A 27,092-nucleotide genomic window follows, 5' to 3' on the forward strand; every position below is an offset into this window, starting at 1 on the left:
GGGCTGAGCTCCTGGTAATACTGCTCTTGCTGGCTTGCCGAGTAACCTATGGATGCAAGCATCTGAGCAGGTAGAAGGAACTGGAAGTTCACACGTGGGTGTCGATATGCTGCCCAACACAGCTGAGGGCAGGATATAGTGACACTTTAGGGCTAAATGCTGAAGTTCAGAGCCAGAGCATTTCTGTGACTGACTATCATTCCCAGGGGCATTCACTGAAAGCAAACAGTGTACCCCCAATTGCTGAATGAAGTTCAGGGCCACTTAAATGGGTTTTTCTTCCAAGTTAGTCACAGATGAGTTGGCAAGAAGTTCTCTAAAAGAAGACAGCCCACAACACGCTCAAAAGAAAGGGATGGAATTTGGGGCACAATTATTTAGGCCAAAGATATTTCAATGATTTATTTACCGGACTTAGCTCACCGGGGTCTCATTAGAGCTCACAACACTTACATATAGGATTCACACCAAGAATCAACATCTACCACGGTGGATAACCGGATATTGTACAAAGACAAAGGCTGCCAGATTCCAGGCCCTTTAGTTGACTTAGATATGCAAATAAGAATACTAATAGCATATATTTTATTGAACACATGCTCTATGCCAAAAAAGAAAAGAATTCCCTCTATGTACTTTACAGTGTAATCCTTGTAGCAATCCTACCTAGGAAACTGAGACTAAGTTTAGAACCTATTAGTCTAAGGTTATACAACTAGTAAGTAGTTAGTCTGTGGTTAAACCCAGGTAGTCTTTTACCTTAGCCTGCATTCCTAACCACTGCAGCATCACTCTCTGCGTCTTTGGGCAGGAAAGTAGATTATGTCGCCAGTGTCAGCCTGTTGTGTAGACAGGTAAGAAAGGTCCTGCTGGAAGATTCAAATGGACCTGTCTACAGCGCCCCAGGAAGGAGGGAAGATCTGACTGTGAGAACCACTAGGATTATGCTGGCAACCAAGACGACACATATGCAACTGTATTAGAAGTACATACCAAAAGCTATGCCAGAGTCGCAAACTGGGGACCAGCAGGGGCTCAGACCACCCCCTGCCATTGAACTTTGCCATTGAACTTGACCCTGTTTCTGCAGAACACCTCCAGGAATCTGCAGAGCTCTGGTTCTCAAGCAGCTGGGGCTGCTATCAGCACAAACATTACGCAGCTAAATATTATCTCCGGCACTTCCCACTGCCCATCCGTTCTCCAGGCTCCCCCTCCTGGAGAGGGAGACTCTTCTCACTGCCTGTCCTTTCCCACCCCTTTGTCAACACTAAGCTGTCACAGTGGCAAGAACATGCTTTGGAGGTTCTGAGGTCAGACTTGGATTCAAACATCTCTCTTTCTGGCTGTAGACTTCTGGCACATTTCTTTGTGTTTCTGAACCTTGATTGCTGGACCTATCCATGAGAATAAATAATACCTACTGTGCAGAGTGCTGCAAAGATTGCAAAAATTGCACACTATGTGCCTCACACCTCTCAATAAATAATAGATATCATCATTATTATTGACAGCAGATCAAAGTTTAGGTTATAACTATTTCCAAGGGCTTTTTTTTTTTTTTTTTTTTTTTTTGGTACCAAGAATTGAACCTGGGGTGCTTAACATTCCCAGTCCCTTACATTTTTTTTTTTTTTTTTAATTTGAAACAGAATCTCACTAAGTTGCTTAGGGTCTTGCTAAATTGCTGAGGGCCTTGCTAAGTTGCTGAGGCTGGCTTTGAACTCGTGAACCTCCTGCCTCAGCCTCCTGAGCCACTGGGATTATAGGCACGTGCCACTAAGCCTTAGCCCAAGGGAATTTTCTTTGGAAGGTGCAAGAGGCCTTTCCTGCTTTCCTGAAGGTTTGTAAAGTACTTTCCTTTTTCTCCACTGTTCATTTCCTCTTCCACTGAGAACCCAGTTTCTGTTTAGAGCAAAGACCTGTGAAGACCTTCCCAAAAGCCCACGGAGAATTAGAAAATATAAGCAAAGGAAGACACTTAGACTTCTGAAAACATACAACAAAATAACTTAGGGTTTACTAAGGAGAGAGGTAAGGATGTCCGTTACAAGACAGAAATTATGGGCTAGGGATATAGCTCAGTGGTAGAGCACTTCCTAAGCAGGTGTAAGGCCCTGGGTCCCTCCCTAGTCCTGCCAAAAAAAAAAAAAAAAGATAGAAATCACACCTACTCAATGATGAAGTTCTTATATTAGACCCCCACAAACGCTGTCATGAGTCTTCAGGACATTTCAGGTTTTCTTGGAAAAGTGTGGTTGGGTGTGGCATTGCAGTGGCGCACCTGGTCCCAGGTCCTTGATGACAGACAGAGCCCCCTACATGTTCAGATGGACGAGAAGCCTGCTTTATTAAAACGACAATAAAGAATTGCACAGAAACACAGGTCAAAGGCTGTTTTCTAGCACCCCAGCGTTTTCTCTTGTTTCTTTATTAGTTTGGATGGATTTAATTATAAAAATCAATGGGGTCTAATTGTAAAAACGATCGCAATGCTTGGCCAACAGAAAGTGATAAAGCAAAATTAAACACATGGTGTAGAGAGTAACAAATTTTGAGGACGTGGGATACAATAACGTTCTTAAAATATAAACAAAGCATTGCGGTAATTCCTACCCTTGGAACACAGGCACGTGCAAAGCTGGCCATGATAGAAGCTAAGAGATGCGTCCAGGCCATTCAGAGCACGGGAGTGGGGGCTCAGAGAGGCTTTCCTGGAGAGTGCGGCATCTGCTCCCACTTTGAGGAATGAGTGGGAGTCAGTTCAGTGTTAGGAAGAGAGCGCTTGAACAAAGCAAGAAGGCGAGACGCAAGGGGGACTTCCAGGAACTGACATGAAATGCCAGCAGGGAATGGTGACTGGGGACAGGCAGGTGAGCCCCATTTGCAACCAGGCTGTAAACAAGAGGTTATAGTCCATGTGAAACTGCAAGGTGTCCCTCACAATGGGGACCAGCAGCAATGCTGCATGGCCTCCTCTGAGTCTGGCCACTGCCACATCCCAGCCCAGCCAGTGCCTGGGGTGAAGAGATGCCAAGGAGCTTTGGCTTCACCAGGGTGTGAGAGGCATGTTTCAGAAACAGAGCGACAGGGCCACATTTCATTCTAGACGTGTCTCCATCAGAATTAAATGCTTAAAACCACAATGCTCCATCCAAGAACCCTTTCACTTTATTCATCCGTTCAACAAGTACTTACTGAGAGGCCAGGCTCAATGGCATGTGCCTGTAATCCCAGCAGCTTGGGAGGCTGAGGCAGGAGCATCAAAAGTGCAAAGCCATCCAAAGGGGTGGGTGAGGGTGGGGGACGGAAAGATAGTAGAATGAAACAGACAGTATTACCCTATGTATATGTATGATTACATGAATGGTGTGAATCTACATTGTGTACAACCATAGAAATGAAAGGTTGTACCCCATTTGTGTACAATGAATCTAAATGCAGTCTGTAAAAATTTCAAAAAATTTTAATAATTAAAAAAAGTTCAAAGCCAGCCTCAGCTACTTAATGAGGTGCTAAATAACTTAGCAAGACTCTGTCTCAAAATAAAATAAATAAATAAAAAGGGATGGGGATGTGGCTCAGTGGTTAAGCACCCCTGGGTTCAATTCCTGGTACCAAACAGAACAAAACAATCCAAATGTTTATTGAACATTTAATATGTGCCAGGGACTGTCCTATGCTCAGGAGACTGAGCAAGACACGAAATAGGCACAAATCCCTGCTCATGGGATAACATGAGCCAGATAACAACCCAAACATCTAAGTAAAAATTGTACAGTTTGTTAGAAAGTGATATGAACAATGGAGAAAAATAAAATGGGGAAGTGGTTAGGGAGACAGCTGCAGAAGAGTGGGTGTGGAGTTGCCATTTTAAAAAAAAATTAGTTGGGGGCATGGGTTATAGCTCTGTGATAGATGTAGACCACCTGCTGAGCATGTGCAGACGCCCTAGGTTCAGTCTCCAGCATGGGTGTGTGGGGAAAGAAAACGTTGGTTAGAAAAGATTTAACTAATAAAATGATGTAAGTAGGAAACTGAAAATGAGAACTTGATTCCTGCTGATATCCAGGAAAGTGTATTCCAAGCAGAGGGAAGTGCAAAGGCCCTGGGGCCAGTGTGAGCCTAAAGATGCCAGGGCATCTGGAGTAGACTGAAAAGTGGTGGGAGAGTGGTGCTGAGCAAAGGCCCAAACCAGCCAGCAGTGCCAGTATCTTTGGGACTTGTTAGAATTGCAAGTCATTATACTCTGACCTTGATCTGGGAATCTGAAACTCTGAGCTTGTGCACAAGGATGCATGAGCCCCAGGAACCTAGTTGGCTTGATTCTGTTGGCTTGATTCTGGAACCACTGCCTTAGAGTTAGAGTTTGAGCATTTCTTTCTTTCCCTCTTTCTCTCCTTTCCTGCCCCCTCTCCAATATTTTGCTAAATGATTTCATCACTGTCCATAGGTTTTAAAGCTTCCCATATGTAGGCATCTCCAGCCTTTTTCTTTGCCATCCAGTTGTCCCTTTTTGCATCCTGATCCTGTGTGCTCAAACCCCATTTCAACCGGTCGCCTTCACAGTCTCCCCATTTGGTGAAGTCAGAATCCTGGGATCTTGCTAACCTGAACCCGCATTATTCTTCATCAATAAATGATCTGCCATTATAAATACAATCTAATTTTACATTTTAGGAGAAAGCATCACTTTCCAAGTGACACTTGCTGGTAGTTTCCAGCCCTACTTTAACTCTGAGAGATTGACTCACCCTTTTCCCCCTGGGGCCAAGGCATGCTTTCTCTGAAGCCCTGGGGCTCTCGCTTCCAGCTCTGCCCATCTTTCCAATACTTTCTTACAGTTTGCCTGAGAGATTGATTGACTGATGTCACCTGTGCAATATTAGAAGTTACAACTGAAAAAGGAATATTTGCTGAAAATCTTTCCCATTCCATTTCCCAAGTATTTCTGCTTTAACTGCCTCTGGTAGTGAGACATTGGCTGAGACAACTAAGAACTAATGAATTCCCACTGATGGGCACCAGGAAAAGCACTCTAAGGGGTGCAGTGCCACCAAATACTTGACCCCTGAGAGGTGACTGAAGTTGAGGGACAAGATTACCAACTCTGGATCACACTGCCTGAGCTTGGTAATTCCTGTGGTCCACTTGCCCTCTGTAGGACCTGAGGTGGCTCACTAATCCTCTCTGTGCCTTAATTCCCTCGTCTATAAAGAGCTAGCGATTATGTCCATCTCATGGGCCTGTTGAGAAGATTGAATTAGTATATATAAATCACATAATCAGTATCTGGCACTGGGTAAGCATTAACTATTCTTACTAATATATTTATATTTATCTATATATTTCTTATAGGTTAAACAGAAAATATTTGGTTAGAAAGCTAACCTCAGGTACTTGAGTGTCCTTTTAGTGTTAAACAATTTTATACCGTGGTACTCACTGTAATACAGCTGCTCCCTGGGGCTCAAAGTTACATTAATTAGCTCGTGATGTTTTGGATTGATTCTCATCTGTGTTTCAAAAAGACTTGCCCTGGATTTTTGTTGCTATGAGTCGAAGTCATCTAAATTCTGATTCCCAACCAGGAAAAAATAATAAGCATCTATCTAATGTCATGAGAACACAGGATTATAAAACATAGCTATTAAAAATGACATCACTATTTTTAAAAATAATGAAATAAAACACAGCTCTTAGATAATTCTTCATATACTCCAGGGACCACGGTATTAAGCACTTGATCATAGGCCATGAGAGGAGATGGAATTCTTTCTTTTAGATTGAAGTGGTTCAGAATTGGCCTTTAATTGACCTGGAAGTGAGAAGAAAAAGGATTGGGTATAAAAAATATAATAGGTTCACTTGAAACGCACCAAGCACTTTAACCTGCCCCAGAGGGGCCTATCTCCATCCTTGAAACCTGGTTGAAATATGAAAGGAAAAGGGGCCAGCGTTACTCTCTAGAAATGCAGAAACTGGAAGGTGATGCTATTTCCACATGTACAGTTAGGAATTGGCAAGACAAGACATCAGATCTGCCAGTCAACTACCGGGTGCCAGTCAACACCAGCCATGGTTCAAGCTGTAATTAATCGTGTCCATAAAGTAGATCTGTGATTCCAATATATTTCACGTGCAGATAGGTAGCAGTCAGCGTGGATGGTGAGCACTCGCAGGTTGGCCTGGGTACAGATATGACCAGCAGAGGCACTCCAGGCAACTTGCTTCATCTTTTTAAACCTCTGGTTCCTTATCTGTAGAAGAGGGATAAAGCAGTTTCCGTCTCTCGCGAATCCTGTGATGATTGAATTAACTCATGTTTGGAAAGTTCTTGGCACTGTGCCTGGTACAGTACTAATAGCACCGTTAGCTATTTATTTTTATTTTATTTTCAGTGCTGGGGATTGAGCCCAGGTTATCACATGTTCTAGCCACATGCCCTAACTCTGAGCTACACCCTCAGGCCCTCAAGTTTATATCTGTTGCATGGCTTTAGAAAGATGAATATGTGTTGAATCCATAGCTCCCCTAAGGCCGAAGATAAATATTATTAGCAAGCCCATTTTAAAGGTTACTTTGCAAGCAAGTGCCTGGGTCTTGCTGGTGGAATTGGCTACTCTTTGGGGAACAGAGCATTACAGAGTTTCAACTGGCAAAGCTTTTTATCTGTCAACTCTAAAGATAACTGTGGGTGAAACAGAGAATTTTTTTTTCATGCTTTCATTACCTTTCAGATAACCCTAGTTTGAATTTTATTTCATTTATTAATTTTAACCCTGGCCTATTTCTCTTAGGACTTCAAATTTTTCAAACATAGTGTTTCTTCCCATGTTTTTATCCATTTCCAGTCCATGCTTCAAGCACAAAAGGTTTAGGGGCAAAGAGGTCTCATGTCAGGTGTTAGTCCAAACCATGTAGAAACAGTGAGAACAAGACACACAAAGACCATCACAGAGCTTATGCTTACATTGCCAGGCCCTGTTCTAAGTGCTTTACATACACAAATTTATTTAATCCTCCTAACAACACTGGGAGGTAGGCAATACTATCATCCCCATTTCCTAGAGGAAAAACAGACACACAGAGAGATTAAGAAACTTGCCTGAAGTTGAACAGTTAGTAGGTGACAGAGAGGCAAAATTCAAACATAAGCAATCTGGCATTGATCTTTGCCTTTAGCACAGGGCCATGAATAAAAACCATTGTTCAATATACAGGGAAATTTTAATTTTTTTTCTCTGTTCCCTACAAGTTTAGATAATTTTAGTCTAATAAACTGGCAACAGACAGACGAGCAGGAAGAAGACACACAAATTTTATTATGTACCCATACAAAGGAGATATGATCATACAGTGTGAAATTCAAAGGACTGGATAGCTGAAGCTTACATACTGCATGGAAAGAAATTTGGGGTTCCTGGAGGAAGGCGGCCACAGGTTAAGGGAGGGCCGGGAGGCAAGTCAGAGTTGTCTTGTCATACACATTAGGTCTCAAGTAGCAGTCCACAGAATAGCTGGTAGCCTGGAGTAGACTGTCCGTGCCTAGAGAGATCTCTGACCTCTTTCTTTCTGTGATTTCTAGCCAGGAAAGGGAGTTTTAGCAACAAAGCCTCCCTAGGCATCTGCCATCCACCCCACTAATGCAGACAGATGAGAATTTCTTTTACAAATAGGCAGTTTTTCAGCCCTCTGCAGCTTCCCTGAATTGCCATTTCAAAACCTGTCAGAGAAATATATTTCAAGGTGGCACATTCTGGAGTCTGACGAGTGTTACAAAGGAATGAACAGGATGCCGCTGCCGAGAGCGCCCAAAGGAGGCCACTGCCTAAGGAAGGCCATCCAGGAGGCTGAGACCTGGAGGATGACAAGGATCCAGCCGTGTATGCGTTGGGTGGGCAGAGCGGATGGACCTTCCCAGCAGGAGGATTTGGAAATGGGAAAGTCAAGAGAGGGCAAGAGTGGTTCAAGGGCAAGGTAGCTTGTATGACAGAGCAGTGGGGTTGGGGGAGCAATAATACGTGAAGATGGAGACCGTGGTTGAGAGCAGTAAGAAACCACCACAGTCCTTAAGCAGAGCTGTGAAAATTCCCAAGTGGTTTCTAAGGACTGGCTGCTAGGTGGCCAGGGGATGAATGAGCACCTGGTATATATGGGGACCTGGAGGATCTGGAAGAAGAAGGTGTGGTCCCTGGTGGAGTCAGGTAGCAAAAGATGAAGCTGATGGGTCAAGAGTGTCTGATCCTTGAACCCAGGGAAAAAATTGTAGCCTTTTTTTCTAAGAGCCAGGGAAGCCCCGAGAGGGCTTTAAGAATAGAAATTATAAAGGACCTGATCTAAGTTTTGAAAGAATTGTTGCAACTGGTGTGGAGCATGCCTGTGGGAGACCCGATGGGAGCTGCTCATGAGGCTGCTGGTGTCGTGGGTGACAGGTGATACGGAATGAAGGCGGGAAACAGCCATTACTCATTCAAGACCAAGCACTGTCGAATTAAGTCAGACAAGGGGCTGCTCTCCAGAAACTGTAAAGAGGGATCTGTGAGTTCAGGTTTGTTGATCAATGAACATAATGAATGAGAGAAAGGAAAGAGAAGAGGGACTTCTGTCCCTGCTTCTGGCATTGGGGTGAGTGCTGTTTACCACAACAGGGGACGGTTTACAGCATATTGAAAACTCCAACAGCCAAGTCCCAGGTAGGTGTAGATGGAGTCCAACTCCCCTAACGATGGGAACTAAATATTCAAAGAGAAATTTAATAGGTCTGGACATTTCCTCAGTGTGGTAATCAAAAATCAGAACTGGAAATAATCTGCCTCCAATGAAATAATATTCCCATTTAGCATGTGTGAGGCCTTGGTTTCAATCTCCAGCACCAAAAGAAAAAAGAAAGAAAGAAATATATTCCCTGTGAGGTTCCCAGAACACAAGGAGACGGGTTTCAATCACATGTGAATCACAATGTGATTTTCGTTAGAACAATCCTTGAGCTCTCCAGAAGTACAGACAACTCCAATTCAAACCCAGCTTCCATTAATTAGATTTAGATCATCGAGTCAAATCCCCAGTCTTGAGTGTGTGATCAGAACAGCCTGAAACACGATCAGCCCTTAATGCTGGTGTTCATTTTTCTCCAACAGTGACTGTGCACAGTTTTCCTTTTATTGGTTTTGAGACCCCTTGAATTGTCAGGAATCTCACTAGTCATCTCTAGAATAGAATAGAATACAAGACCAGCATCTGTAAAGGTTAATATCCAGTCATCCAAAAGATAGAATGTGAAGGATTTCTTTTCATGGTAGTTTCTAAGTCCTCACTGCCTGCCCATGTCCTGAGAATAAGGGTACCAGACCTACCAGAGTCTCCTTCCGCATGATGGATTCAAAAACCTACCACAAGCCTGAAGTGTGGATTGGGCACATGCTGAGAATTCTTGAGAGGAGGGGGTTCCCAGGAGAGATCTCACCCCTGAAACAGGTTGGCTTTTGCTAAGTGGGTGCCAGGATGCCTCCTTCCCCCTTTATTAAATGTGTTTAGACAATTCGTGAAAAAAACAAGTGTCTAAAGCAAATTGAGCTCCTCGAGCAATAAACATTTAGACATACAGTGTGAATTGAGTTATTGTTCTTGGTGGGGACCTAGCCAGAGTTCGTTTTCTCTTTTTCTGTTCAGAGAACGTGCTAGCCCCTTTCCCTCCCCCAGGTCTCTTGAAATGGAAGTCTCCCTTTCTCGGGCATGTTGCGAATCCTTGACAATAGCCCCATGACTAGGTTCTCCTGCAGCAACTTCCATTACCAAAGAGTTGAGGGGAGATTAAAATTCAAGACAACCGGACTAGATCGAGGGGTAAGGGCTGCGCCTTCAGTCAAGGGAGCCGCCTTCTCCCGGCTCGCAGGGTAGGCGCGGGCCCCGCACCGTGGATTTTGGTGGGGTGGCGTGGGGGAGGGGGGCTGAGGATCGGCGTCCTTAGCATCCCCGCGCGCCTCGGATGCGCGCAGCCTCTCTGGTCGGGAGCTAACTTTGTCTCGCCTGCGGGTGTAGCGGAGAGGAGCTGGGAGGCTGAGCCAACTCGGGGGCGACTTGGGCGTCCCCGGCTTGGCAAGGCGCGGGAGCGGGGGCGCTCATTGTTGTCCCGGGATCGGGCTGCGCTCGGAGGCCCTGCGGCGGGCGCGGTCCCTGTCTTGCGCACGACCTGGCGGCCCGCCGGCCTCGGCCGGGAGCGCGGGGCAGCATGCGGCGGGCCGGGCGAGGGGCGGGCCGGCGGCTGTGCGCCCTGGCGCGCGGCCAGGCTCGGCGTGAGAGGCGCGAGCGGGCGATGGGCTGACCGAGGGCCCGCGGCGGGCGGCGGCGGGAGCTGGGGTGGCGGCGGGGGCGGGGACCGGGCGAGCCAGTACCGGCGGGGCGGCTGCGGGCGCCGTGGAGGAGGAGGAGGAGGAGGCGGCGCCGGGCGCGGAGGCCGCCTGGTAGGCCAAGGGCCTGCGCCCCGGGGCGAATGGGACGCCGGTTTCGGTGGACTAGCGGCTTCCGACCCGAAGTTCCTCGGCTCCCTTGGAAGCGCAAAAAATAAAAGGTAATGTGTCTTTGTTTCCCAGTCGCGATGGCAGGGGGCGATTGATTATGCAGCACTTCTCTTTCCATTTTTTTTTCATGCTGGGGCTGGGCCACAGGGACGTGCCACTTCTCTACTGGGGGCTTAGTGTCTTTTATTTCATGTATGTTACATTTTTAAAATGCAAGCCCCACGTGGGGCACATACTATACTCCGTTCTGCTATCCTTACCCCCTACGCTCACAGTTCCTTTGGCACCGCAGTCCCACACTATCTGATTTTGCCAAGGTAGAAAAGAAAAGATATTGCTGTAAGCAGATCTAGGTGGGATTTTTTTTTTTTTTAAGCACCGCATTTTCAGGACATGACAGGGGACTCTTGTCTTTTGGGTGCCAGGGAGAACGCTTTAGACAAGGTGATTCAGAGGCCGGCATCTGGGCATGGACTGGGGAGTCTGTTAAGATGGACTGTTCTTTTCCATTCCAGATGGCTGCAGCAAGTTTGATGCAGAGAAAACCGGGAACTGGGAAGGGGAGGAGAACAGGCGGGAATCCCCTTTAGTACCTGTTCATTCAGAAATGGCTCATGGCAGTGCTTCAGTATTGTAGGCAGCCGCCCAGATGTTGGTGCACACTGAATTCAGAAAAGATTACCCAGTCCTGCACTTTGAAAGCTGTGGGGGCTGCCTGTGTGTAACCCAGCAACTCGGTGCCATTCTCCAATCCCTTGTAGCAGAGTAACTGCTCGCTGAATTCAGACAAATTCTGCAGAATTTCTAAGGGATGGCTGTTCTAATAATAGCTCTGGTGGTGGCTCCTTAATAGACACCCTCGTTTCTGAATGATGCAGCCATGCCAGCCACCCGGGAAGCTAGCTTGCTGAGAGACAAGATCCAATGCCGCTAAAGGACTCCCTGACCCCACCATGAATGGATGAGGCTCTGCCTCCCCTATGAATGGAACATCCCAACAGAGGCTGAGGCTGCCGTTTCAGGCTAATTTCAGTTTGAATCCTCACAGATTCTGATGAGAGGGAGTCTCAGAAAATCCGGATAGGCATTTTTAAATCTGAGCAGGTCCATATTCAATTTTGGATTGACATCTGCATTTACCTGCTTGAGTGTTCAGCTGCTCCTTACTCCTTCCACCTCAGCATCCGTAAGTCTCCTCCTTTTCCAAACCTGTGATTGATATGTGGGAAAGCACCAGTCAGAGAGCTCTGTTCAAACTGCTGACTTCATGCAGGGCAGTCACCACAGCCTGGGGAAAGTACCTCACGAGTTGGATGCAATATCTGTCCCTTAGACTTCACGGAATTTAACTTTGTACATCATCCCCAAAATGTGCAGCAAAATGCTTTTAGGGGGAGGGTATGCAGGAAAGGGAACACATTTCATTGTTTTGTTTCTAGTCCTTAAATTGCATCAAGCCCATTCATAGTGTTCGGCCCCAAAAGACCACACAGAGCCTCAGATCAGCAGAAATCTGGTTTTGATTCTAAAGTGTTACTTGTCTTCTGCAACCTCAAGTATCAGATGAACCAACTTGGACATTGTCTTCTGTTGGCAGAGGGATCTATTCTGCTGCCAGTGAAGTTTAGGTTTGTCTAAAGCACAAGAAGAATGAGGGTCCTAAGGCAATTAGATTAGAATCCATTTAATTCTCAGAGGTTCCATAGATACAATTAACTTAATTGGGGGCAATACTTGGACGTGCTTTGAAACCCACATTAAATTGTCCAGCCAATGAATAGAAAGTTGGGCCCACGTCACTTGGAAAGAAGTGCAAAGTTGTGTGTAACCTTTTATAAAAAACAATCAAATGACAAAAAACAACAAAAACCAAAACCTCTTCTTGCATAAAAGGGGATAGTTTTAGTAGGAGTGAGGATCAGAAAATCTGTCTACCCTCTTTTGTTCTGATCAAGTGTGATTTGCTCCGCTATTGCTATATTCTTTTTGGCATTTGTCCTGAACTAATTTTATTAATAAGACGTGTTATTTATGGCCCAGAGCCTCTTTGTAATTTGTGGACAAGGTTGCCAAGTCCCTTGATAGCCTGGCAGGTGGGTTACTGCCCTTTGTATGATCTTGTCATTGGGGAAACTGAGACCCCTTGAGGTTCAGTGAGTTGCTGATTTCCTAATTCAGGAGAAAGACATCCCAGATGTATACAGTGTCATTTTAATTGTCATGGCAAAGTTACAGCCTGAGGTCAAAGAAAAAGATAAAAAAAATGAGTTCTTGCTTGGGTGCTGAAACTTGGGCAAAAGCTTTGTGGAATAGATATGCAATAGTTACCGAAGAAAGGTCTCTAGAATCAACCCTGTTGAATGGATGAACGCAGTGAGGTTAGTGTGTGATAGAGAGTAAAGAAGTGGAAAGTTCAGGAAATCTATTGAGGGAATTTGGTAGGCTACTTTAGTCTTTAACTAAGTAAGTGGGATGGAGGTAAGACCACCTTCAAAGATCATTATTGACTTCACTACAAAAAAATGCCACTTGTACTCACATTGTTTATGCTCGTGTGTGTGTGTATGTATATGTTTGTGTGTGTGTGTGTTGTGCAGAATGCTTATAGTTCTCTTCATGTGCAAGCCATATTCTCATCCCTTAAATATACCTACTTCTCCCTTATTGCATTTAACCTGATGACAGAAAAGGTGATGAGGTAATTTACACTTTAAACCATTGTCCTAAGATATTTTTGCCTAAATAAATATGTCTTCAAAAATAAAAGAGAAATATAATTTCTGGAGAAATTCTAGTTAAATAATTCTAAGTGAGAAATAGGCATGCTAATAGCTAACTAGCTTTTGAAAATCATTTTAAGCAACATTGTACACTGTATCAGAATGTCTAAGTCTGACTTCGTAACTGGCTTTAATTCTTCTCTTTTCCTTTTTTTAAAATAGTATCAGATGTGTCAGTAAAATTTGTGGTAGAAATTCTCTTTTATTGGTTGTGAAATAATCTAGCATCTCCACTAGAAGTGATTTCTGGAACCTTCCAAGGATTATTCAATCTAAATGCTAAAAACTATATTCCTGTTGACCTAAAGGAACAAAAGGGGAGCTCCCTGACCTTGCCAGGCCCCTCAGGTAACTCAAACCCACACGCCCTTGTAATCTCCCCAGGGTCTTCCTCCTGCGTTTATCCTTTTCTCCCTCCACCTTGCCCATAGCTAATTCTGCACTATTCACTGCTCTCTGCAAATGTCATGAAAGGAACAAAAGAAGGTGCTGGTTGTCTCTGGAAAGGGAGGCATTGCATTGAGAAAAGCAAAAGGAGGAATCATTCCATCTGATGTGAGGATGTGCAGTTACACAAACTTTTTCTACTGTAAGCAAAATCAAAAAGTCTTAGGAAATTTGGGGAAAGTGAGTACTGAAAATCCAACCTGCTGGGAAAGGGCAGATATTTGGGTCTTTACCTTATAGTGTTCATTCTAACTGCTGTCAGACTGAAGAACACTGGTAGTGCTATACTGGTTGTTTTGTTTTGTTTTGTTTTGTTTTGTTTTGTTTTGTTTTGTGTATTTTGCTTTCCCCAGCATGGTTCATCCCAAGACCCCAGTACAGTGGCCCTGGGAACTCTACACTTCAGAGTCACTATTGCACACAAAGTCCAGATGGCCCCACTGCTCTTTTCTGTAACAAGTTTTCTGAATCAGCATAAATCCAGCTTATTGAAAACTCTCTCCACAGCAATTTCCTTTGAGTTCCCTAAACCATCAGCTGCACCCAGTCCTCTGTCCCACAGGATCAGCATGTCTTTCTTTTGCAAGGAGTAACATAGACATACCCTGATATTGAGGGTGTGTAGCTCCACCACTGGTAGCATTGTCCTAGACATACCGATTCTGGGTGCCTGTCATCTCCTGGAGGTGGTGTCAGAGCTGTTACTATTGTTTAGTAAATTGCACTGAGGTTTGTTTTGGGTGCTGATGAGTGTGTGTGTTTTCAATTCTTAATTGTGTCCATGAAAACCAAGTATCGCCCCACTCCAAAGAGAAATATCGTTTTCTTTGCAGATGGAAATTATTGCTAATTTCCTAATGCTATTGCATGAAAACTATGGTTTTTGGAAAGTAATACAGGAATAGGAGGGGTCTGGTTCAGTTCAGTGTTCTTAATACTACCAAAGAATCAAGAGATGAGCTGGTGAACTCTCTCTGGACGGAATGAGTAATATCCCCCCAGCCACATGAACCTGACTGACTAATTCAGAGATTTGTTTGAAGGACCTAGCTGGCTAGGCAGCGTGGTCTCCTTCATATGCAACATTTTTTTGTTTGTTTGTTTGTTTGTTTTAAAAGTGGAGCTCCAGCCATTCCATGGTGCAGGATAAGAAGAAACTCATTATCCCTGCTCAAGGGCATTGAGACGTGCACACCCTCTGACCTCGACTCTGACCACATTCACGTGCTTCTTCTTGTTCTTTTCATTAGTGATTATATGACAACCTAGAACAACATCATACTCTTTTTTCCTACTGTCCATGGCAATACTGCAAACACCTTGTTCACATAATGCTCACTACATTTAACCCACTGCTTGTGATGAGCGCTCTATAGCACATTGCTGTGCAAATTCATCATACCCTCCAATACTGATCTGTGTAGGCTCCTTTAGAAACCTGGAAAACTCAGGGATCTTAAGGAAAATATAGTTTGTCAGGTCCTCCTGTGTCTAACCCATTCTCTATTTGTACTGTGTCGTGGCCCCTCTTTCTCAGCAATTTACTGTGAACCTCAGGGCCAGGTACTGATGAAAAACAATTAAACTTTTTAACATTGTTTTTCACTTTAGATTAGCCAGAATCTATGTCTCCAAACTTAAGACTGTAACTCCACAATTTCCATCAGAATTAGCCTGTTCTGGTGTTGCCATATTCTTTGTGGGGCTCCTGCCTTTCTTTGTCCTTGCTGTATGAGGAATGCATGAAAAAGTGGCGTGTAATGGGGAATTAGATTGATAATGCATGACAGCGAATGGAAATAATATTCAGAGAGTTGCCAAGCTGTGCCATTCATAACCATAAAATGCACAATTACGCTCTCACCAAATGCCGAGGAAGAAGTATATAGACGTGACAAACCTAAACTAGGAACCCAAATAGTATGGAGCCATCTGGAGCTGGGTGACATGCCTACAAATAGCTAGGGAGGACAGCACTGGCTTCCCCATTTCCTGGCTCCTTCTGGCTACCCCCAATAACTATCCAATATTTATTTCTGTGTTGCTCAGAGAAAAAGCAGAAAAGAGAGGAGGGTGGTGAGGACATGAAGCAGACATGGAGCGAGCACAATGGAGTACAGTGTTCTGCCTTCTCAATCCCCTTTTATTGGGCTGGTTGAGTGTTTTGTAACAGAAGAACTATAGAGTGACCAGTAGCACAGATGTCGCCTGCAGGTCTTGGCAGGAGGGAAGAGACATGTGCAGAAGGCGATAGTTGCAAAGGCTGCAACACCAGTTGGGAGGGCTGCATGGTGCATTGAATGCTTGGTGCAGTCTGCAAAGCATGCGCATGTGTGATTTGGAGATTGTTAAATATTTTAGGTAGAGCATTTTAGGAATGAAAGGGTTGAATAAGTTATTTTTGCAAGTCAATAAGAGCTTATAGTCATCAAGGGCCCTTGCCAGGGTCTCAGTACTGTGCCAGGGCTGGAGTTCCCACCTCAGGACATGGATTTACACCATGTGTCATGGTATGGCAAACACAGAGCAGACCATGATGTCATCTGCCCTGGGTTTGATCCTCTAGCCAGCTCTGCTACTTTCTAGCTATGAGGTATTGGGTGAATTACTGAATCTCCCTGAGACTAGATTGTCTTATTTATAAAGAAAAGTTACACTCAGAGGATCAAATGAGATAAAATTCTAACATTCAAAAAATATGGAAGACTCTTAGAATAAGAAATTTTGTCTTTGTCTTCTGTTGTCCTCCACTTGGAAGGCTAACTTTGAGGGGATTTAGGTCACAGTGGGTGTTAAAAAGACAACTGATTGTGGAAGTGGAAATATTACTGATTATGTACCTTTTCTCTATAAAATTTCAGTATTGTAAGTGCACATTGTGCTGTTTTTGATACAGAGATCTCCAACTTTCAACTTATAAAGATATCCAAATACTCAGAATAATATCCCAAAACACAGTCCTGTATTTCTCATGTAGTTTGATTCTTCTTTTTTTCTTGCCACTGACCACACTACTTTGCACACTGTCATTTACAGTACTGAAATTTTATAGAGAAAAGGTACATAGGGGAACAGACTTTAGCATTAACATTTCATAAATGTTACCCCGCCTTCTAAACACGGCTCTGCAGGTGAAGACATGACCTTGGCAATCATTACCAGGAACAGGGAAAGTTTATGAAGATCACTAGGTGGTAGAATGGAGCAGCATCTCTGAGGTGAGGAAGGGATGAGGCTGAATAACCAAGCAGTGACAAGGGAGCCCAAGGGTGCTTTTGCTGCTTCCAGGTCTCCAGTGAGTCCAGGAGCATGAAGATGGGGGACTGGGAAAAGAAAAAAGATAATTTTGCCTTTGTACTAATGGATTATATTAAGCTACCTTTCTAAAATTCCTCAAAAATGATCAGAAAGCTTTTAGGGCTTTTACCTTAAAGAAAAAAATTCCAGAGTGTAAATGAGAATTACAAAATGTGCAGAGTACAAATAAGATTATGTCCCATTTAGTAGCAGTGCCATCCTTTTCTTAGCACCAAAGGCAAAAATCCAATCACTGCATAATAGTCTTTGGTTACTTCCCATTCATTGCCATTAATTAGGAACATAGTCAACTCCTGTATATTATGGTTTTCACAAATAATTAATGCAGTAAGTTAACAGCAGAAATCAGCCTATATTCCGAGAGTATTGGATGCTTGTTGAAGTGTTTTTTTTTTTCTTCTTCTTTTTTTCCCATTGCACCAAGCACTCAACCACATTGTAAATACAGGGGTAGTTTCCTGGTAATATGGGAAATCAACATACGATGTGCATGATATTCAATAAAATTATTTAAGCACTTAACCTTCTAAGTGTTATGTAAAATAAATCAGTATGAGAGATGATCTGTCTTCTGGTGACTGATTAAATGGACACACATGGGTAGCAGAATGAAAACATTAAACAAATGTCCAAACAGGGGAAGTATTTATAGAACATTATATCTGCATCCAAGACTAGGATATATTTTAGGTGAACCCTTAGGGACAGCTTATGGCCATCTTTTGCCTAGACAGGGTGGAGTGTGTCTGTCATTTTATGGAAAAATTATAAGCTGGTATTTGTTTGTGGTTCCTTCCTTTCTTTATTGTGGAAAATATGGTTTTTGTAGTCCACAACAATTTAGTTTGTCTCCCTTCCTGTTCCTAAGGTTGTAACTTAGTCGATAGAGATTTTGTGCTATTTTTGATGCAGAGATCTACAACTTCCAACTTGGAAAGATACCCAATACTCAGAGAATGATATCCCCAAACAGTCTTTGTTTCTCATGGAGCTCGATTCTTCTTTTCTTCTTGTCAGTAGAACTGACCACACTGCTAGAGAACCTCACAAAACTCAACTGAAAAATTCCATGAGCTGTAAGTTTTATTGCAGCTTTAGGTTTTTTATGGGACACAGAAAAAAAGTCTATATGTGAGCATTGTGCTTCTGCTTCTGGCTTGTAGGAAAGCTGACGGAGGAGCTCAGGGTTCTGCCTGGTTGGCTGCAAGGCCAGCACACAGACAGCCACAGCATTTGCCGGGTGTCCTTCATTGGGTCCTGTTGCCTGAGGTTTTCAGACTGCCAGACTAGACTGGCTTTTGAAATCGCTGATGCTTGGTTTGGCCACTTACCAGTTTTCCCTGAATTCTCTTCCTCATCTCCCTCCCATAGTGTTCAGAGTTCACCAAGCTTTGGTGCTATCCCATTGTTACTGTGAGTCCCACCTGTGGTTTTCTGATTACTCCTCTTCCTCTTCCTCCTACAACTTGAGAATCATCATGATCCTGTGATGGCTGACTCACCACCTCTGCCTCCCACTTCCTCTGGTTGGGTTACTAGGATCCAGACTCTCTGCACTGGGCATTTCACATTCATTTTCTCCTGTGCCTTGAGCAGGATACATTTGCTTCAGAGTCTTTTAAAGTGAGGGGCCCACTGCTACGTCATGTCAGGGTCTCTTCTCCTTCCTGAGTCATTATAAAATCATCACAACTCGTCCCTCGACCACCCTCCCATCCCCACCTCGCGCATGCTCCACCTCTTCTCAGACCCTGTCCCCCTGTGTTCCCTGTAGACCACACTCAGCGTGGGATAAAAGGCTCATCACAAACTAGCAGCTTCTTATGTCCTCAACTTCCTTTCTTCCATATCCTTCACACACACACACACACCTGGCCTTGTCTCTGACTTTCTCTGGGCTCCTGTTACTGCCGATGCTCCTCCTTCACATCAAGATGCCCTGCATCCCTTCTCCGACTGGGACGCAGTTACTCTAACTGGAACCTCCAGTGTGACTTCTGTTTATTCCTCCAAACAGAGTTAGTCTCCCTCCTTTATTCTCTCAAACCATCCTGCCCAGAACACTATTCCAGAGTGATCTCATAACTGTGATGACCAGTCTATACCCATCACCCACCTGCTTTTTAAGGGAAGGACTGTGCCTCATTTATCATTGATTCTGTATCACCTCCAGCATGCCTGGCACTTGGTAGGTGCTCAAAAGCATAAACGAGTCCTTAATTGTCACCATGTGGGCCCACATTTTCTTACTCCTTTGCCATATCTGCAATTTTCTTTTTCCTGCTTATGCGTGGCACCCTCCTTTGTGGCTCTTTTCTCTGCCTCACAGCTCATCCTTCTCCACGTGGCTTTTTTGTCAAAGGGTAGAGCATCAGGATGGTACAGCACAACCCTCACCATTGAATGAGAGGATCAGCTTGAGAGCCTGGTGATGTGGGGAAAGCGTGCAAATCCAACAGTGCCTTCTTCCATGCCCTCAGCCAGCCACCCAGCGCAGACCTGGGGGTGCATTGCCTACTTTGCAGAATATGTCAGTTAGAAAAATGACAGAAATTCTTGCCCTTGGAGAACTTTTGTTGGAAGAGGAAGGGGCAGACGAGAAATATAATCAATGAGAAAATGATAGCATGCCAAAAGGTGGTGATTGTTATAAGAAAAAATACAGCAGAGGAAAGGCAGTGTGGTGGGGCTACTGCTTTAAATAAGAGAGTAGAGGCTGGGCATGTCGCTCATTGGTAGAGTGCATGCCTAGCATGCACAAGACCTTGGGTTTGATCTTCAGCACAACATATATAAAATATACATATGTCAGTGTAGACTTTACAAAAGGTTATAGTCAAGCAAAGATTTGGAAACTGTGAAGAGGGGTGGGGAGCCATATAGGTGTCAGGGGGAGAGCATTCTAGGCAAAGGGAGGAGCTCATCAAAGGCCCTGAGACTGAAGCATGACAGGTAGGGCAGAGAAAGGGGCTAAATGTGATGGAGCAGAGGCAGTGAAGACGCCGCTGCACTGGGGGCAGTATGGAGCTAGGAGCCTCCAGCCCGCTGAGGCTGGCAGGGGTGGTTTGGGTGTTGGGTGGAGCAAGATCGCAGGTGGGCAGAGGTGCAAGCAGGGCACAGCTGGGAGGCTTTGCAGCAAGTGATGAGGTGATGCTGATGAAAAGCGTGCTGATTCTGGATATTTTAAAGAGAACTAACAAGATTTTCTCGTGTCCTGGATGTGGGATATGAGCTAAATAAAGAGGAGTCCAAAATGTGGGAGCTAAAAAACAGAAAATAAAGATAAGTTGGAGTTGCCCTTACCTGGGAGAGGAAAGCCATGGTGTGGGGGAGACATCGATCCAGAATTCCACAGGGAATCACTTAGCTTGAGAGGCTTAACACACACCCAGGTGGTGGTGTTGAGAGGGCAGTGTTCTATGTGATTCCGTGCAAGCCTGGGTAAGGGACACCAGGCGAGAGAAGCAAAGTGGGACTTATCTATGTACCGATAATATTTAAAACACAAAAGGCAGCTAACTTCATAACTCAGTTCTGAGTATGACTGAGAAAAGTTATAAGCACCAAACCTCCCATGAAAAGAATATGCTATATTAAAAAAAAATGATATAATTCCCCAAAGGATGAAAAACTGTTGAGATGTGCTGTTGCATAGATTGAGCCTCCACATCCTCCTTGTGGAGGTTTTTTGATATAAAAAAGGAATCACTGTCATGTTTTGGTGGATTTATTGATACATCATTGACATACAACATACTGCACATATTTAAAATATACTGCTGGATGAATTTTGACATAAGTCTACACCCCTGAAACACCACCATGATCCAGAATTACACCTTTGTACTTTTAATCAGTCACCCTCACTGAGCCTCTTTTGTGTTTCAAGCTCTGTGCTTGACTCTAAGAAGGATGTGAAATGTCATCGCTGTCCCTGCCTCATGTGTTTGTCCTGATTTAAACTTCTGGCTTTCCTAGCACCGCTATCTAATCACGCCCTTGTTTCCAGATCTTTTCTGAAAGCTCTCCGGAAAACACACTGAAGTTTGGTTTCCAAAGGGCTTGGAATGACATGGTGAACTCATTTGCCATCAGCATCACTGTTTTAAATCAGGAAGGAGCAGCCGGCAGAAACCCTGCCATCTCTTAATCAGCTCCGATCCAGGCAAAAACACACCCTCTTCTTTCTAGTGTGGAAACAGCACAAACAGTAGGCTCACTGGCAGCCTTTTTTTCTACGTGTAGTCAACACAATAATTACCTCCTGCCGAAAGCTTTCAGAGATCGTTCTGTATCCAATTAGAATTTTTGATTTGAATAACAGATACAACAGAACATCTTTATTTCTGTAACTGCTTCTTAATGCTGTGCACCCTGGATATTTTTAAAAGTCCCATTTGCCATGGGCCCTGCATTTTAAGGCACTTGTATTTTCTCCTTGACAATATTTGTACCTAGAGCCTTTGGTAGACAGTGAAGCCAAAAGGTGGGATGGGGGTCCTTTTTGCTTCTGGAATTCTCTTCCTTTCCACCCCTCCCAGTTTCTCTTCTTTTCCTAGCTTGTTTTCCAAATTGTCAAATGGCCTTAGGTGACAAAGGGGAACAGCTCTGGAGCTTGCTGTCTCACTGGAGCTGCTGCAGCACACTCAGGCACCCCAGAAGCAGATCTGGGGTAGTTCATGGGGGCAGCCAGCCAGTGTTGAAATCTCCCACGAGATGAATGGGGAGAGGATCTGCCAGGGCAGCTTGTGCAAAAGTGAGAAGTTCCTGCCAACGACATTCTAGCAGGATCCTTTCCAAAGAACTCGGTTATGTAAACATTGAGGTGGCAGCCTCCAGCCCAGATGGACTGCCCCGTACAGATGTCAAAGTAGCTGTCAAAATTTCCCTTAATGAAAGCACTCTGAATTCCTAAGCTCTCCCTGTGCTTTTTATTGCTAGGGTTGGGGCTAGCTTTCCACCTCCCAGAGTTGGGAATCAGTGACCACCCTGCAGGGCTGGTGGTTTTCCAGTTCTGGAGGTCTGGAAACTTGGTCTGAGGTGTCACTGGGGTGAGCTGTCACCTTAGAGTGCTTCCTGCCAGACATGGCAGAACTTGGCGCCTGAGCATTCAGGCTCCTGGGACAGCTCATATCCAGTGCAGTTTCTGCCAAAGCAGGTGGTCTGGTGGGCCATGCCAATTCCTTAAGTGGCACTTCTCCCACTCTGCTTCAAGAGTCACCAAGGACCCAAGTGTGGAATTTGAAAAGCTTGCAGATGGCCTAGAATACTATATTCCACCTCAGACATCCCCTGGGGGCAATGGAGTTGTTACTACAGTAATGCACAAAGGATCATTTAGGGGAGCAGGGCCCATTTCCAAATTCTCTTACCTGTGTGGCAAGATGCACTGCCTGCCACCCATGGTAGACTGATGTTGATTCTGCTTGATGCGTGTCACGTGGTTATATGGACTACAAAGGGTACGTGTGTTCCTGAGTCTGAGTTTGGGGTATATTTATACAGAATAAGCAAATTAAAACCTATCTCATTGAATGCACATTAATTTGTATAGTACCTGTGTTATATAATTGCTCCTGAGTTGGTAGATGAGGATGTATGCTATTTAAATATATGTATTTATTAATTAATGTAAAAATACTTAGTGAATGGTGTTTTGGTTTGGATCTTTAATGACCGCAGAAAGCTCATGTATTAGGTAATGCAGAAATGTTCAGAGGTGAAATGATTTACAGCAGGAGAGCTGTAACCTCATCACTGGATTAATCCTTTTGATGGATTAATAATTTGAATGGATTACTGGGGGGTGGTAACTCTAGGCAGGTGGATGTTTATCCCTGGTCCCTTCCTCTCCTCTCTGCTTTCTGACTAATATTAACTGATTGGACTTTGCTTCACCACACTCTTCTGCCATGATGATCTGCCTCATCTAAGGTCCAGAGCAATGGAGCTGGCCAACCATGAAATGAACCTCTGAAACCATGAGCCCAAAATAAACTTTACCTCCTCCAGTTGTTCTTGTCAGGTATTTTGGTCACAATGATGAAAAGACATCTAACATAAATTCTATTATGGCAGAGATATAATTCTAGTTTAGTCACATATATATTATCATTTTAGTGTCAATAAAGTATTTATAACCCAACTGTGGGTTAACTTATTGTATAATAAGACTCAAGCATTTTTCAACTCTGAGTTTACATGGTGCTATGTCACTTCCCATTGATCACAACATAAGCAAAATAAATTTAAATTTAAAATGAGAGATTGAATTAGACATTGGAGCAAGGTGGGTAAATCCATGTTATTAAGATGTCAATGATATTTTTTATTATCAAATATATGAATAGTCCACCAAAACAACAGTATGCACAAGTAAGCGCTCCACACAGCATTAGATTTTATTTCATTAAAATTTTTTTGTTGCTGGGAATTGAACCCAGACCCTAAGGCATGCTAATCAGGTGCTCTACCTCTAAGCTACAGCCCCAGCCTCAACATTTATTTTAAATAAAGAATATTTAATTGTACATTTATCCAAGGGAAATTGACAGCCTAAGAAACTAGAAAAAATGTGCTCATACCTGTCAGTGTTTGGTGCAGTTTTTTTAAAAAAGCCTTCCAAAGCAGTAAGTGAATGTGGTGAATATTTGTTTCATTAAGCCATGTAACTTGTAACAGGAAGCTTTACAAGTAAATATATCACTATTAGAATGCATGTTTTTTCTTGAAATTCCTGCATATTGGTGTGCACATATAATCCTGTCTTGGAAGTCACCTCTTGCTGGAGTGCAGGTAAGGGATTTGGGAGTGCATCCGTTCTACTTTCCTCCTGAGTTCAGTAATCCCTGCTGCAACTTTCCTGGCTGATGATCTCCTGTCCTCTTCTGATCACTTGGGGTGATAATAAGGCAACAGGTTCCATTTTGAACCATGATGCCTGTTTAAAAGTTCTTCCTTCTATTGAATTTGAATGTGTCTTCTGGAATACTCATTCCTTCTCCTATCTCATACGCACTAGACCAACCAGTTCTCATATCAAGGTCTGCCCAGGACAGGCCAGTTTTATACCTGTTCTCCCTGTGTCAACTCTAAGAGCCTTCCTTTGCACTCACAAAACTCTCTTGGTTTGGTACTGGAGCCTTTGATATTTAGGCTACATGGGCCATTTTTCCAATCTGTCCTGGGAAGTTGTGATTTCTGGACTTTTTCCCAATCATGCTGTCCTTCCTTGGACTTCTCCAGTTGCTTTCATTTCTTATGTAAAATATGGTACCCAGAATTGAACACAGATTTCCAGAAATGGCTTAATCATAGTACAGAGTGCCTCTTAATTTCCTTGTTCCAGCACTGTGCTTTTGGCATGTGAGCTATGAGCAGGACACAAAACCATAAGCAATGTGATCCCAATTTTTAAATTTCAAAGCTACCATCCAAACCTCTTCGTCATCTGTAAATTTGATAAGTGTGCCTTCTGTGTCTGTTTACATTTTACTAGGGGAAATAACATATATTGAAAAAGACAGCTTATATTTTAGTATCACTTTACAGTTTTCCAAGTGCTTATATGTCTTGTTAGGCACAGAGCCTCAGCATTTGCAATTGGAGTCCTCTTTCCAGACTCCCCTCATTTCTGCTCACTTAACAACGAAATTGATTTGGAAACAATGTACAAATTCATAAGCAATTTAGCCATCCTCAGATGTTGGAGCCTCCTTCTTCACAGGGTTCTCTGCCTGTAGTTCTCACTATTCCTCATTCACCCATCCTCCATCCCCCATCCCGGCTCGCTGCATGTAGATCTTTCCAGGACATGCCACATTCTCTCCCGTTCTAGGGCTTCTTATTTCAAGTGGCCTCTGCTAGTCATCAGTTCTCCAGATAACGCTTCCTCACCAGGGTATTGATCCATCCTCCATAGGTGAGTTAGGACCGCATCACCTCCACCCCTCCGCCCTACCCATTTTACACCCACCACTCTGTAACACTGATTCCCTGTAATTGCCAGTTAATCTGGGTATTGCCTTTCCCCATTCAAGACATAGACTCTTCCTAAGTATCAGAACACCATCAAATTCATCACTATGTGTCTAATAAAATACCTGGCACATAATAAATATGCCATAGAACATACACCATGGTGAACATTATTACATATAATCTCTTAACTCCTTTTCTCTTATTTTATTAGATGAAATTTCTAGAAGAGAAATGACAAACCAAAGGATACAAACCTTTTAGCTATTTGCATTCTAGTTTTGTTTCCTTTAGGGTGTTAGTGGTCTTCTAATTAAGTAAGTTGTAACTGGTAATTCAATAATTTTATCGTTAGCATATTAAACCCCTCATTATCATTATCATCCCCACATTTGCATTTGCTCTTTCTTTCTGGGAAGTAGAATCACTATTTTTAGACTTATTTTTAATGTAATCAAGTCGTAATTTTGCCTATTGCTTTCATGCTTAGAAAAGCCTAATAAATAATCACCTATCTGCTCTTAACATTTAACTTTATGACCATCTGGGATGTATTTTGGGGAAAGTGCTGCAGTTGGTTTATATTCTTTTCATAATCAACCCTCCCCTACCCTTTCTTGATTGAGAAGTTTGAAACAAAACAGGAACAGAGTAGGTCAGCAGTTCATCCTTGCACAAAAATCCACTTGTATACAGTGAATCCATTCCTTTCCTTGCTTTGAACATATCATTAAAGGATCTTTTATTGTCATTAGAGTTTCTTTGTATTATGTATCAGCTTCAGGTTTCCAACTTTGTTCATGTATGTTTGTGGTGTGCTGAAAAATATTCCTCATAGATCTTGTGCCTTTGATACTTTGTACATGTCACAGCAGAATCCTTTGGGAGTTCTCCATGCAGATTATTTCTATTCTTTGAATGTCTCAACCTTTGCTTTTTCATTTAATTTTATTTCCCTATTTTGAACCTTTTTACTCTTGCTTGTTTGTTTTATAGCAAATCCTGGGCCTCATGCGTGCTAGGCAAGCGCTCTACCACTGAGCTGCACCCCCAGCCCCATTTTAATTTATCTAAAGTTTACATTCTCTACAAACAATAGTTTTTTAGATCCATAGAATCAACCTCATCTCCTTTTTCTCAATCTTATCTTTTTTCTGGACTTTAAAAAAACTTTTCTTGAATGGTGTCCCTGTCTACTAACTCTCCTTGTCTACTCTAAAAATTCCAAGTACAGTCACCAAAACAAAAGAAAGAGTAAATATTTGCCTTTTCCTTTGCAAGAAGTCTCTTTATTCACTAAAAGCAAAACCCAAGCAATACCTTTGTCACTTACAGAGTCTGAAGTCAGAACTCATGTCAGGTGCTGATCTCTTTCATCTTTTCTTGCTTCGAGAAAACAGTGGGATGTTAGGTGGATACACACTCTTGGTACTTCTTTGCATGTTCTGTTTCTCTGGGGCTCATACCTCACTCAGTCATCCACGCAGCATGTCTGCATGGATACATATGCTGGTAATAAGAATTACGTGTGATGCAGGTGCACGTGGGTGCGTGTATATAAGAATAGCACCTGAGAGTTTCCCCACATACCACACTTTGAAATTCCTGAGCCTCCTTTCTTAGACCAACTCTAGTATCAGCTCTCTGTTGAGGTTCTGGTCTGGGAGACCCTTGGAGCCACTATTGCTGGGGAATGAGAACAGACCTCCAAACCCCTGTGTACATGCAACCTGGGCTCTCTGAAGACCTGGCGCTTGCTTAGGCACTGGGGACAGCCAACCAGATGCCACCTGCCCAGAACCAACCTCCTTACCTAACCTACCTCAGCAGTGAAAAACCCAGAGTGAGTGGCCAGAAAGGGGCACCCTACCTGGGCCTGCCATGGGTGGAGGTGGTAGGTGATATAGCATTGGCGAGAAACTGCCTCCATCCATCCTGCTGAATTGGCTGGGGTACATGATTCAGTGCTCTGTGCTCTCTATGTAAATTAGTGCTTTCGTTCTCACAGTGGTCCCCATGAGGTAGGTACTGCCATCTCCATTTTACAGAT

The 27,092-nt window shown here is 43.5% G+C and overlaps 1 protein-coding gene across 9 annotated transcripts in view; it reads left to right on the forward strand.

Annotated features, from left to right (window-relative positions):
- Positions 1-27,092, forward strand: part of FRMD4A (FERM domain containing 4A) — a 574,854-nt gene that overhangs the window by 362,518 nt on the left and 185,244 nt on the right. The window contains exon 1 of one of the 9 annotated variants that reach the window (XM_079106539.1): positions 10,394-10,570. The exons of the other annotated variants lie outside the window; for them this stretch is intronic. The gene's annotated coding sequence lies outside the window, so the exon portion shown is untranslated. Of the gene's footprint in view, positions 1-10,393; positions 10,571-27,092 lie in introns of those variants that run through there. 9 annotated transcript variants of the gene reach the window in all.

This window comes from Sciurus vulgaris (assembly GCF_902686455.1).
Source record: "Sciurus vulgaris genome assembly, chromosome: 12".
Taxonomy (NCBI): domain Eukaryota; kingdom Metazoa; phylum Chordata; class Mammalia; order Rodentia; family Sciuridae; genus Sciurus; species Sciurus vulgaris.